At 38.6% G+C, this 12127-nt stretch overlaps 1 pseudogene across 1 annotated transcript; it reads right to left on the reverse strand.

Moving 5' to 3' along the window:
- Window positions 1-422: 422 nt before the first annotated feature.
- On the reverse strand, window positions 423-3479 carry LOC117626909 (annotated as a pseudogene). The gene is made up of 2 exons (XR_004585662.1): window positions 3337-3479; window positions 423-2862 (listed from the first exon to the last, which is right to left on the reverse strand). The product of XR_004585662.1 is annotated as a nucleolar GTP-binding protein 1-like (transcript).
- Window positions 3480-12127: the final 8648 nt, after the last annotated feature.

The following is a 12127-nucleotide window of genomic DNA, read 5'->3' on the forward strand; positions in this document are numbered from 1 at the left end:
AGGCCATTTGTGTGAATTGCATGAATTGATATTGTGCATGCTGCCAGTTGGGAATATAAATTGTGTTTTTATGCAGGTATAAATTTTGGGAAATGTCCATTTTATAAGGGAGACTCTGCCGAAATTTCGGCAGAAAGTCTCGGTCTTTAATAAGTGGGCCTGGCATCGGGGGATGTCAGGAATTCCAAAGGATTCGTCTAGGATTTTGGGAAAATTCGGGGCGGGTTCTTTCATTAACCTGGCCAGTGGATGTTAGCCTTCCCTAGCTTATACATATATACCTGTGTAATCTTGTAAACAAAAATATAATGAAAAAACATATTCTCCCCATCATTTTCCACAATGGTGCATACAACAAAGCACAAATCTACCTCCCTGCAAGAAGAAAAAGTATACTGATTGCTTGCAGAAACATAAAAAACATTGAGCACATGACAAATATACTACTTCAGTCTTAATAGCTTCAATAGTATGAAATCAAATCAACACCACAGAACAGGAGATTAATTTTAATGATCAATATGACACTAGCATTTCCTAACGGACCAAAAACTTCCATCTGGTAGCTACGAGAATGTTATTCTGACATGTACGCATCTGATACACGGAAGCGTAGGTTGATGAGGTATGCATGTAATAGACACAAAAAATAGAATGCAACTGGTCCCATAAATCATGTAATTTGCATGAAGCATACGCATCCCTAAAGCTGGTCAGAGAAAAAGGAAAATCAGCATATATAACTGTTTCCCATGAGTGCTCAAAACAAAGACAAGCTGAATTGAAAAGTGATGCAATGTGTCTGAGTACCTCAAATATTTTAACGCCTTTGAGTTTTTCCAATTGATCGTTTTCCAGAGAACAAGTGCTTTGGTTTTAAAGTGGGAATGACCCTATCTGCCTCTCCACGACGAGCATTCTTGTTTCTCATCTTATTAGATTTATTGGCCTTTTGTAGTGCCTTAGCCTTTTGAGCAGAGTCCTTGAATCCCTCTCCAGGGACAACCTCAGTTGGAGGCCTTGATCTTGACCTCAAACGGGATCTAGATAACATGCATTGCTTCTTGTTGGGTGTATCCACATCCATAGCATCACCACCATCAGTATCATCCCTGTCAAGTGATCTCTCCCTCTTTCGGCCCCTAGTTGAGACAGATCTGCTTCGAGCTCTGTTAATTGCCTTAGTAGGATCAAGTCCCAACTTTGATAGCTGCCTCCCCATTCTCTTTGTTGTAAACTCCCTGTCCTTGTCAAATTTCCTTGGTACAGTTGGTCGACTCTCTGCTGTACTTTTCTTGATTCTATGTTGTTGAACGAGCAAGCTTTTCTTTTTCCTTATCTCAGACAATGTCTTTTGCTCTTCTGGAGTCAATTCCAATCCCTCCATCTCAAAATTATCATCACCCTCATCTGCCTCCCGGTATCCTTCTTCTCGTTCCAACTCCGCAAGCCTATGCAAAATATCAGGATCAACAAAGTCGTATATGTTGTGCCCATCAAGAATTTCTGGCATGACATCCTCTTTCCATTCATCATTAGCTAAGATATAGTTTTTTCTTCAAACTGGCAGAGTATACACCTGCACCGCCATTGTCATTCTCCAAATCCTTTTCTGTATTTCTTTTTTCCTTCTCTGCTGCTTGCTTAGCGTTTGCTTCTAAAACTACCTGAGGTATACATGGGGGTCTTTCCTTGTTGTCACGTGGCTTTGGCATTGCAACATGAAAACGATTTAAGCAGTCATTTATCTTTTTGGATTTCATCTTCAATTCCACTCTCTGATTCAACAACCTCTCACAAGCTGCATTCTTTACAGCAATAACCCCCTCCTCAGTCAGAGTGCTCATGGTCAAGAGTACCCCCTCATCATTGGTAGCCTCACCTCCTTGACCAATCACTGTCTTCATAGCTTCAGCTTTCATCTCCGTGACCAACTTCTTGTCTTCCTCAGATATACCCTCCAGTGGCTGCAAATCAGTCTTGTTGCAGACTATAATCAATGGTTTGTTCATAAACAGAGACTTAATACTGTGAAAAAGAGCTGCCTGTTGGGCAATGCTGTACCCACAAGACCCCGAGATGTCCAAGAAAAACAGCACCGCAGCTCTTAAGTGAGCCAAAGCTGTGATGCTGCACATCTCAATAATGTTACGGTCTTCAAATGGGCGGTCCAAAATCCCTGGTGTATCAATTACCTGGTACCTCAAGTATTTATAATCCGTATGTCCCACAAAGAGTGACTTGGTGGTAAAAGCATAGGGCTGGACATCCACATCAGCCCTAGTGATCTTGTTAATGAATGAGCTCTTTCCAACATTCGGATAGCCACAAATCAATATTGTCCTGGTATTAGGGTCAATTGATGGTAGCCTTGCCATGTGTTGCCTAATTTGTTCTAGGTAAGCAAACTTGGACCAATCCTCTTTATAACCGTGCACATGCGGCCTAGAGCAGCGACCTTGAGACATTTGCATCGGTAAAGTGAATCACCATACTTTAACAATTTCACATAATCTTTAGAAATCTTTCCAATAAGGTTCCTTGCAGTATTGATTTGGCCAAGAGCAAGCTTGTAATGGTCTTTGTTGTAGAGAACATGAAGAAGGTCGCCATAGAAAGGGTGGATTTCATCCAGCCTAGGAAACTCATCAATGATTGTGGAGAGCTTCTCATGAAAATTCTGTTGGGTATATTTTACTTTACGCATATAGAAAGAACGGAGGAGGGAAATTGCACAACCCTTGTGGACTACAGTTGGGGTCTGCCTCTGGGTGCGAGATAGGATGATGTCAATGAAGTCCTTCCCATTTGGTACAACAGTCATCTTCTTGAAGTTATATTGCACCATCTTCACTTATTCGCCTGCTTACAAAAATAAAACAAAATCAAGTTAACACCAAGGTTGATTACCATAGTGAGAATCTGAGAACTTCTCACATATTTATCATGAACCAAATTTTAGATTAATACACCTACCCAATTAAATTAATAAACCAAATTCAGAAAAATTCATCCCACCCGCAATCTCATATTAATATTATTATTAATCAACCAAATTCACATATATCAAAAGCAGTAGGCATAATAAAATGAAAGAAAGTGAATTAACCACTCAACAAGATGCTTCTCACGACCAAGATTGCTATTAATCGTCCTATGTCAAGTGATCAGCTAAGAAAAAAAAACTTTAAAAAATTAAGCAAAACAAAATCCAATGCTTCTCTCTTCAACCGAATCTTCTAAAACCGAGATCTAATCTCATATTACATGATGGAGTTTCAACAAATACATATGATAAGAAAACAGAGGGAAGAAAAAAAATGTGCAAAGCCTCACCTGGATAACAGTTCGCAAGAATTGTTGTCAATCGCAACACAACAAGAGGCAAATATAATGAAAATTAAGATGAGAAGAAAAGAATGTGAAGGGAGGGAAGAAGAAAACCACGAACCAGAGGCTGTGGATTTACAAATGCGATGTTGCTGCGGCTAAATGGAAGTGATAAGGGTTTAGGGTTTAGGGTTTAGGGTTATTGTTTACAATTTTAACGCCAATTGTTAAATCATTTCCAAATATGTCCACAAAAGTTTCAGCAATTATGTTTTGACCCATTTTTATTTTTAAAATTGTAAAATCATCCCTGCTGTGTCTTAACTCAGAATTGACCGTGTTTGGGGAGTGTCTTGACTTGACCGTGTCAAAGTCGTTGATCATGTCTGAGGTGTATCCGAAGCGTGTCCACTTATCAAACTGTCTGACACTTCACCACTTCAATTATTTGGAGTGTCCGTGCAACATAAACAACCCACACAATATTAAAGTCATATAAATTTTATTTAAAATAAAAAATAAAAATACCTCGTTCAGCAATATAGAAGAAGAAGTGACGATGGAGCTGGACCTTGTGAATGTGCGTGATGTTCCTTGGAGCAGATGTTGTTGAGAAAAAGATTAGGTTGAATTCTTGTTCTTTCATCTATCGCGGAAACTAAAATGAAAAAACTCTAACCCTCTAGAGAAGAAGAGGGATGGGTTTATAGGTTGAAGTTTTAAATTTATATTTTTACCCAACTTTTTACAAAATTTTCAAACAACCATAAAAATTCCTAGATATTTTTTAAATGACCCACCAAGTCGTTGTCGTGTCAGCTAGTCGACATGTCTTAAAAGTTATCAATACTTCAATGAGCATATCTGATACGTAACTCAACGTATCGTATATGTATCATATTTCATACTCACCGGATACTCGCATACCCTACTTTTTGGATGTATCCGTGTAACATAGACATACATTGAAAGTAGAAACTATATCATAACTCAAAGAGTACTGCTATCTCCACCCTTGCCTTAATTCCCCACTCACCATGTAAATTTGAAAAAAATACAATCCTATTTTCCATACACCGGTATTGTTAAAACACCCTTTAAATATTAATTCAAGCAATGTATGTTTCTACATTCGAAGCTGCCTTGCAAGTGTTCTTCTCTTTGTAGGAAGTATCAATCAGCGAGGCTTTTTATTTCTTAAAAGATAGTAAAAGAACAACTTGATAATCACTAACTTGTGAAGAGTTTATTATTTGAATGTGCTGAGAGGATTAAATTTGTCATGTATTCTCCTGAGTCTATTAAATTTGATTTGAGTATAATATCAACAGTCCTTATCGAAAACTTTAAAAATACCCATTGAATTAAGCATAGTTTTTATTTCATTTTAAATGTAGAAAAAAATTTCTTATTTACACGCACTCATACAAGTAAACACCATTATTCTTAAAATATCCTAAGTTCTTAGAAGTCATTTTACAAAGGGATAAATTTGTCTTTAAAATTTTGAAGATAAGATGAGTAGAAAAATACGACACGGAGTAAAAATAACAGCTATCAATTCAAAAACTAATCTTCACAGAACATCACATGATTTAAAACATCTAATTTATATTCACGGTATTTTATTTTTAATGCACAAGAGAGTCAGTTTCTCAACCCAAAAATGATAATAACCACACCAGACAAAGGCATATAACATGTAGTCAATACCTACCAGCAGGTAGCATACAGAATCACTATTAACTTGAACTAGAAGCAGAAACTGGATTAACTATACTAATGAATCAGTTTCCTGCTACCAACAATGAACACTTTCCATCTTCAGAGGACTTTTCTTAGGCAACTAGAGGAGCTCCCAGATCACCTGCCGGTATCTTTCTTCTCGTTCCAAGTCCTCAAGCCAATGCAAAATTATCAGGATCAACAAAGTCGTATACGTTGTGCCCATCAAGAATTTCTGGCATGAGATCCTTTTTCCATTCATCATTAGCTAAGATATAATTCTTCTTCAAACTGGCGGAGTATACACCGGCACCGCCATTCTCATTCTCTGTTAGTTCTAGGGAGAAGAGGGGCTTAGGATAATAGCTTGATAATGAATAAGAGGTGGCTGATGCGAGTTTAGACAGCTGGTAGTTTTTCAGCTTTCTTAACTTGAATACATAATTGGGCTGCTATAGGTATATATAGAGTAGCTGAACCGACTCAAAGGATGGCAAATATCAAGTGAAGTCGGTTATTGCATGGTAACCGACATCTCAAAATGTTTTCCAGCCACTAGTTATAACATGAGTCTAGAATAGTCTCGTTACAATACGTTATATAATTAATAGGATGTTTCTAGTGTAGAGCTCAAATTTGGCTTGTCATCTTTTTTCAATTTTTTTAGACTTTTCTATATTATTCTAGTACAAGTGTGCATTATTTTTTAACACTTCTCTTTAATGTACATTTGTGTTATTTCGAGCATGCTTCGTAGCAGTTCAAATTTTGGTCTTGGAAGTGCCTTAATGAAAATGTCTGCAATTTGCTCCTCTGTCTTGCAATACTTGAGCTCAACCTCTTTGTTTGCTTAGACTTCTCGTAAGAAGTGATGCTTGATAGTGATATGCTTTGTCCTGCTGTGAAATACTGGATTTTTTGCCATTGCTATAGCAGACTTGTTGTCACAAAGTATTTCAGTAGCTTCTATTTGGCATTCTCCCATATCTTTAAATATTCTTTTGAGCCAAATAGCTTAACATGCTGAACTTGCTGCTGCTACGTACTCGGCTTCTGCTGATGATTGAGCCACAGTCTCTTGTTTCTTTGATGACCATGAAAATATTCCTAATCCATTTGTAAATGCATAGCCTGATGTGCTTTTCATGTCATCTACTGATCCAGCCCAATCACTGTTTGTGTAGCCAAATAATCTTGGATCTGTAGTGGGCTTATACCATATGCCATAGTCAATTGTGCCTTGCAAGTATCTTAATATTCTCTTTGCTGCTCCAAAGTGTATTTGACTTGGATTTTGCATGAATCTTGATAGTAAGCTCGTCGCATACATGATGTCAGGTCTTGTAGTTGTTAAGTATAGTAAGCTCCCAATGAGACTTATGTAAACTAATTCATTAGCTTTTCTTGATCCATCTTCCTTTCTTAATTTCTCATTGGTTATAAGTGGAGTAGCAACTGTCTTGCACCCGTACATTTTGAACTTTTTCAAAAGATTCTCAGTGTACTTTTTCTGGCATATGAAAATACTCCAGAAGTCATAATTTTCTCCTATAAAAATAAAAAGAGGGTCAATTTTTTGGCTAGTGGTAGACATGATGGAGGAGTAGTGAACCAATACCCAAGGTTCATCAGAATAAACTCTGATACCACTGTTAGTTCTAGGGAGAAGAGAGGTTTAGGATAATAGCTTGATAATGAATAGAAAACTTTTGAAATAGTAACAAGATTATTTTATTTTATTGATTGAAATAAGAAGGGTACAAGGGCTTTAGAGTTGGTTGGATACAAGAGGTGGCTGATGTGAGTTTAGACAACTAGTAGTTTTTCAGCTTTAATTCTTAACTTGAATACATAATTGGGCTGCAATAGGTATTTATAGAGTAGCTGAACCGACTCAATGGATGGCAAATATCTAGTGAAGTCGGTTAACCGACATCTCAAAATGTTTTCCAGCCACTAGTTATAACATGAGTCTAGAATAGTCTAGTTACAATACATTATATAATTAATAGGATGTTTCTAATGTAGAGCTCAAATTTGGCTTGTCATCTTTTCTCAATTTGTTTGGACTTTTCTATATTATTCTAGAGTAGCCTCACCACCTTGACCAATCACTGTCTTCATAGCTTCAGCTTTCATCTCTGCGACTAACTTCTTGTCTTCCTCAAATATACCCTCCAATGGCTGCAAATCGGTTTTGTTGCAGACTACAATCAATGGTTTGTTCATAAACAGAGACTTAATACTGTGGAAAAGAGCTGCCTGTTGGGCAATGCTGTACCCACAAGACCCCGAGATGTCCAAGAAAAACAATACCGTGTTAAAATGTAAACTGTCTAGCTAATTTCAGATTAGTTACCAAGTTTTATATCAGTTTATATTCAATCTGTTTTAGTCCTATGTTAGCTGCGTGCCTTGTGCTTATATGCCGGTGCATTCCTTGTGTTTGTTTTTGATTTCCCAACTGTTAGGACAACTGTGTAATGCCATGTGTCATACTCACATTGGCCTACTTTTGCAATCCGTTAGATTTGAATCTAAGGCTGTAAGAGAGATCATGTAATTTTCATGAGAGAATATAAGCTCTGCTGCAATGTTTATGCAGAGCAAGAGAATTCAGTTAATATATTCAGAAAGGCAAACTGCTATCTCTCTCTCTCTTTCTCTCTTTTCTCTCTGTGCAGATTTCTTGCTCCCTTCGCAATCCAAATATTCAACATGGTATCAGGTGCGCAGGTTGAATCTGGATAGTGGGAGTTGAAGCTGTGTGAGCTGAGTCTGGAAATCCAACGAGAAATTCCTACTCTCAGCTCATTGATTCTGGTCTAAGATGGCTGGGTCAGGAGGTAGTGATCTTAGAGCTCCAATATTCAATGGGGAGAACTATGAGTTTTGGAAGATTCGAATGAGAACAATTTTCAAATCTCATGGAATCTGGAATTTGGTTGAGAAAGGCCTTCAAGTTCCAGATTCAAAAGCTGATGAAGAAGGGTCATCAGATTCAGAGATGGTGTCCTTGTTGATGAAGGATGCTAAGGCTCTTGGTATTATCCAAGGTGCTGTTTCAGATGACATCTTCCCCAGAATCTCAAATGAAGAAACCTCAAAAGGTGCTTGGGATATCTTGCATCAGGAGTTTCATGGTGATAAGCAAGTCAGATCCATAATGCTGCAGGGTCTGCGTCGAGATTTTGAGTACACCAGGATGAGGGATGATGAGATCTTGTCTGGATACATCACTCGGCTACTTGAGCTTGTGAATCAGATGAAGGGATATGGAGAAGATCTGACCAAAGGGAGGATAGTTCAAAAACTGCTAATAAGCCTAACCAAGGAGTTTGATCCAGTCTGTTATGTGATTGAGCAAACTAGGGACATTGAAACTATTGAAGTGCAGGAGGTAATTGCAGCATTAAGAGGATTTGCTCAGCGTCTTGAAAGACATGCTGAAAGCACCACTGAGAAAGCTTTCAGCAGCATGAGCATAAACTCAAAAGGATCTCAATCAAGTTCTAGTTCTGGCTCTAATAAATCAAAGAAGAACTGGAAGTCCAAGGATAAGAAATGGGATTCTAAACCTCAAAACTGTGCCAATCAAGGGGGAAAACCAAGTCAAGGAGACAAATCTGGAAAATGCAAACATTGTGAGAAGCTACACTATGGTGAGTGTTGGTTTGAAGGAAAACCAAAGTGTCATGGCTGCAATCGATTTGGTCATTTTGTCAAGGACTGTGACCAAGCAAACAAGGCAGGAAAACTTGCTAACATTGCAAATCAGGTAACTGAACCTGCCATTATGTTCTATGCATGTCATGCTGCAACAATTGGAAAGAATGTGAATATGTGGTATGTTGATAGTGCATGTAGCAATCACATGACTTCCCATGAGTCATTACTTGTAAATGTTGATAAAAGTGTGAAGAGTAAAGTCAAAATGGGGACTGGTGATCTAGTGCGGTCAATAGGCAAAGGGACTTTGGCTATAGAAATGAAGGGTGTGACTAGATATATCAAAGAAGTCATGATTGTACCAGGTTTAGATGAAAATTTGCTAAGTGTAGGTCAAATGATAGAACATGGGCATTGGCTTGTATTTGGTGATAATGCAGTTGATATCTATGGAGATAGGCAGCTGGAAGATTGCATTGCAAGAGTGCCAATGAAGGGAAACAGATGTTTTCCTTTAAATCTTGACTATGTCAATCCTCCTATGGCAAACAGAGCAACAGTTGGAGAAACATCCTGGCTGTGGCACAGAAGATTTGGGCACCTAAACTATATTAGTTTGAAGTTGTTACAAGAGAGAGATATGGTTCAGGGACTGCCTAATTTACAAGAACATGAGAAGGTCTGCTCAGGTTGTGCTGTAAGCAAGAATCACAGAAGCTCTTTTGATAAGGAAGGAGCTTGGAGAGCCTCTCAACCACTAGAACTGATTCACTCAGACATATGTGGTCCAATGCAGACCATCACTCTTGGAGGGAACAGATATTTCCTCACCTTCATTGATGACCACACCAGAATGTGTTGGGTGTTCTTCTTGCAGCATAAGTCTCAAGCATTCAACATATTCAAAAGGTTCAAAAGCATGGTTGAGCTACAAAGTGGTTATCAAATTAAGAAGCTAAGAAGTGATAGAGGTGGAGAATACACATCTTTGGATTTCTCAAAGTTCTGTGAAGAGATGGGATTAGAAAGGCAACTGATAGTAGGCTACTCTCCACAACAGAATGGAGTTGCAGAGAGAAAGAATCGTACTGTGATGGAAATGGCAAGAGCCATGATGCATGAGAAGAAAATCCCTTTGAAGTTTTGGACAGAAGCTGTCAATACAGCTGTATATCTACAAAACAGAAGCCCTACAAGTGCAGTGGACAATTCCACTCCATTTGAGAAGTTTAGTGGAAGAAAACCAGGTGTCAAGCATTTGAGAATATTTGGTTCTCTATGCTATATTCACATCCCCACATAGAAAAGGCACAAGCTGGAAGACACAGGTGAGAAGGGAGTATTTGTAGGATATGGTGTATGTGAAAAGGGGTATAGAGTGCTCAACTTGAGAACTCAAAAGATTCAGCTGTCTAGGAGTGTTATTTTTGATGAAGAAGCAATGTGGAATTGGGAAACAAGTGAGGCATTGCAAATTCCTATGTCTTGGGGTGATGGAGCAAGTTCAACTGTATCAGATTTGGATTCAGAACCAAATCTGTTACAGCAACAGATTGTGCAGTCTCCTATGGAAACACAAACAAGTAGTGATGTGCATGCTACTCAATACTCTGCTCCATTAGAACCTTATGATCACACCCCAAAGAAATGGAAGAATTTGAGTGAAGTGTATGCTCAATGCAAGATGAGCATCATTGAACCTGAAAATTTTGAAGAAGCAGTCAAAGATGAAGCTTGGGGGAAGGCTATGACTGAGGAGATACTTATGATAGAGAAAAACTCCACTTGGGAATTGGTTGATAGGCCAAGTAGTAAACCAATTGTGGGAGTGAAGTGGATATTCAAAATTAAGCTTAATCTTGATGGCTCCATTCAAAAACATAAAGCAAGACTTGTTGCCAAGGGATACACACAAAAACCAGGGATTGATTTCAATGAAACCTTTGCTCCTGTGACAAGGTTAGACACCATTAGAACTCTCATTGCTCTTGCTGCTCAGAAAGGCTGGAAACTATGGCAATTGGATGTCAAGTCAGCCTTCTTAAATGGTGTCCTTGAAGAAGAAGTTTATGTTGATCAACCGGATGGTTTTGTGGTTAAAGGTGATGAGGATAAGGTGTATAGGTTAAGAAAAGCTCTCTATGGGTTGAAGCAGGCTCCAAGGGCCTGGTATAGTGAAATCGACACCTACTTGAATCAGTGTGGTTTTCACAAAAGTCCAAGTGAAGCCACTCTCTATGTGAGAACAAAGGAAGGTGTGGGAACACTAATAGTGTCAATCTATGTAGATGACATAGTGTACACAGGAAGTAGTGATGAAATGATGAAAGAATTCAAAGCTGAAATGATGTGCAAGTATGAGATGTCTGACTTGGGTTTACTCCACCATTTTCTTGGTATGGGAGTAACACAAACTGAAGGGAGCATCTTCATTCATCAAAAGAAGTATGCTCTCACTCTCTTGGATAAGTTTGGACTCAAAGACTGCAAGTCAGTAAGCACTCCATTAGTGGCTACTGATAAATTGAAAAGAGAGGATGGAAGTGATGCTGCAGATGAAAGTTTGTTCAGAAAAATTGTAGGCAGCCTGCTGTACCTTACTGCAACCAGGCCAGATATCATGTTCTCTGCCTGCCTGCTTGCAAGATTCATGCACAACCCTTCTAAGATGCACTATGGGGCAGCTAAAAGGGTTCTAAGGTACATACAAGGCACAATTGACTATGGAATTGAGTATGTGACTGGAAAATCTGCTCTCTTAGTTGGTTACTGTGACAGTGACTGGAGTGGATCTGAGGAAGATATGAAAAGCACTTCTGGATATGCATTTTCATTTGGAAGTGGTGCTTTTTCATGGGCATCAGTCAAACAACACAGTGTGGCTCTCTCTACTGCAGAGGCAGAGTATGTGAGTGCAGCAGAAGCTACATCACAAGCCATTTGGCTCAGGTTTGTTCTTGAAGATTTTGGGGAAGAACAGACCACTGCAACAACTGTGTTTTGTGACAACACTTCAGCCATAGCAATGGCTAAAAATCCAGTTTTTCATCAACGAAGCAAGCATATTAAAAGGAAGTTTCATTTTATTAGAGATGCAATACAAGAAGAAGTGATTGAACTGCTCTACTGCAAAGGAGAAGAGCAGATTGCTGATATCTTCACCAAAGCTCTTCCCAAAGACAGGTTTGATTATTTGAGGAGAATGCTTGGAGTGAAATCAGCTAGCACTTTAGAAGGGAGTGTTAAAATGTAAACTGTCTAGCTAATTTCAGATTAGTTACTAAGTTTTATGTCAGTTTATATTCAATCTGTTTTTTAATCTTTGTGTTAGCTGTGTGCCTTGTGCTTATATGCCAGGTGCATTGCTTGAGTCTGTTTTTTTTTTCCAGCTGTTAGGACAGCT

This window comes from Prunus dulcis, chromosome 5 (genome assembly GCF_902201215.1).
Source record: "Prunus dulcis chromosome 5, ALMONDv2, whole genome shotgun sequence".
NCBI classification, from domain to species: Eukaryota; Viridiplantae; Streptophyta; class Magnoliopsida; order Rosales; family Rosaceae; genus Prunus; species Prunus dulcis.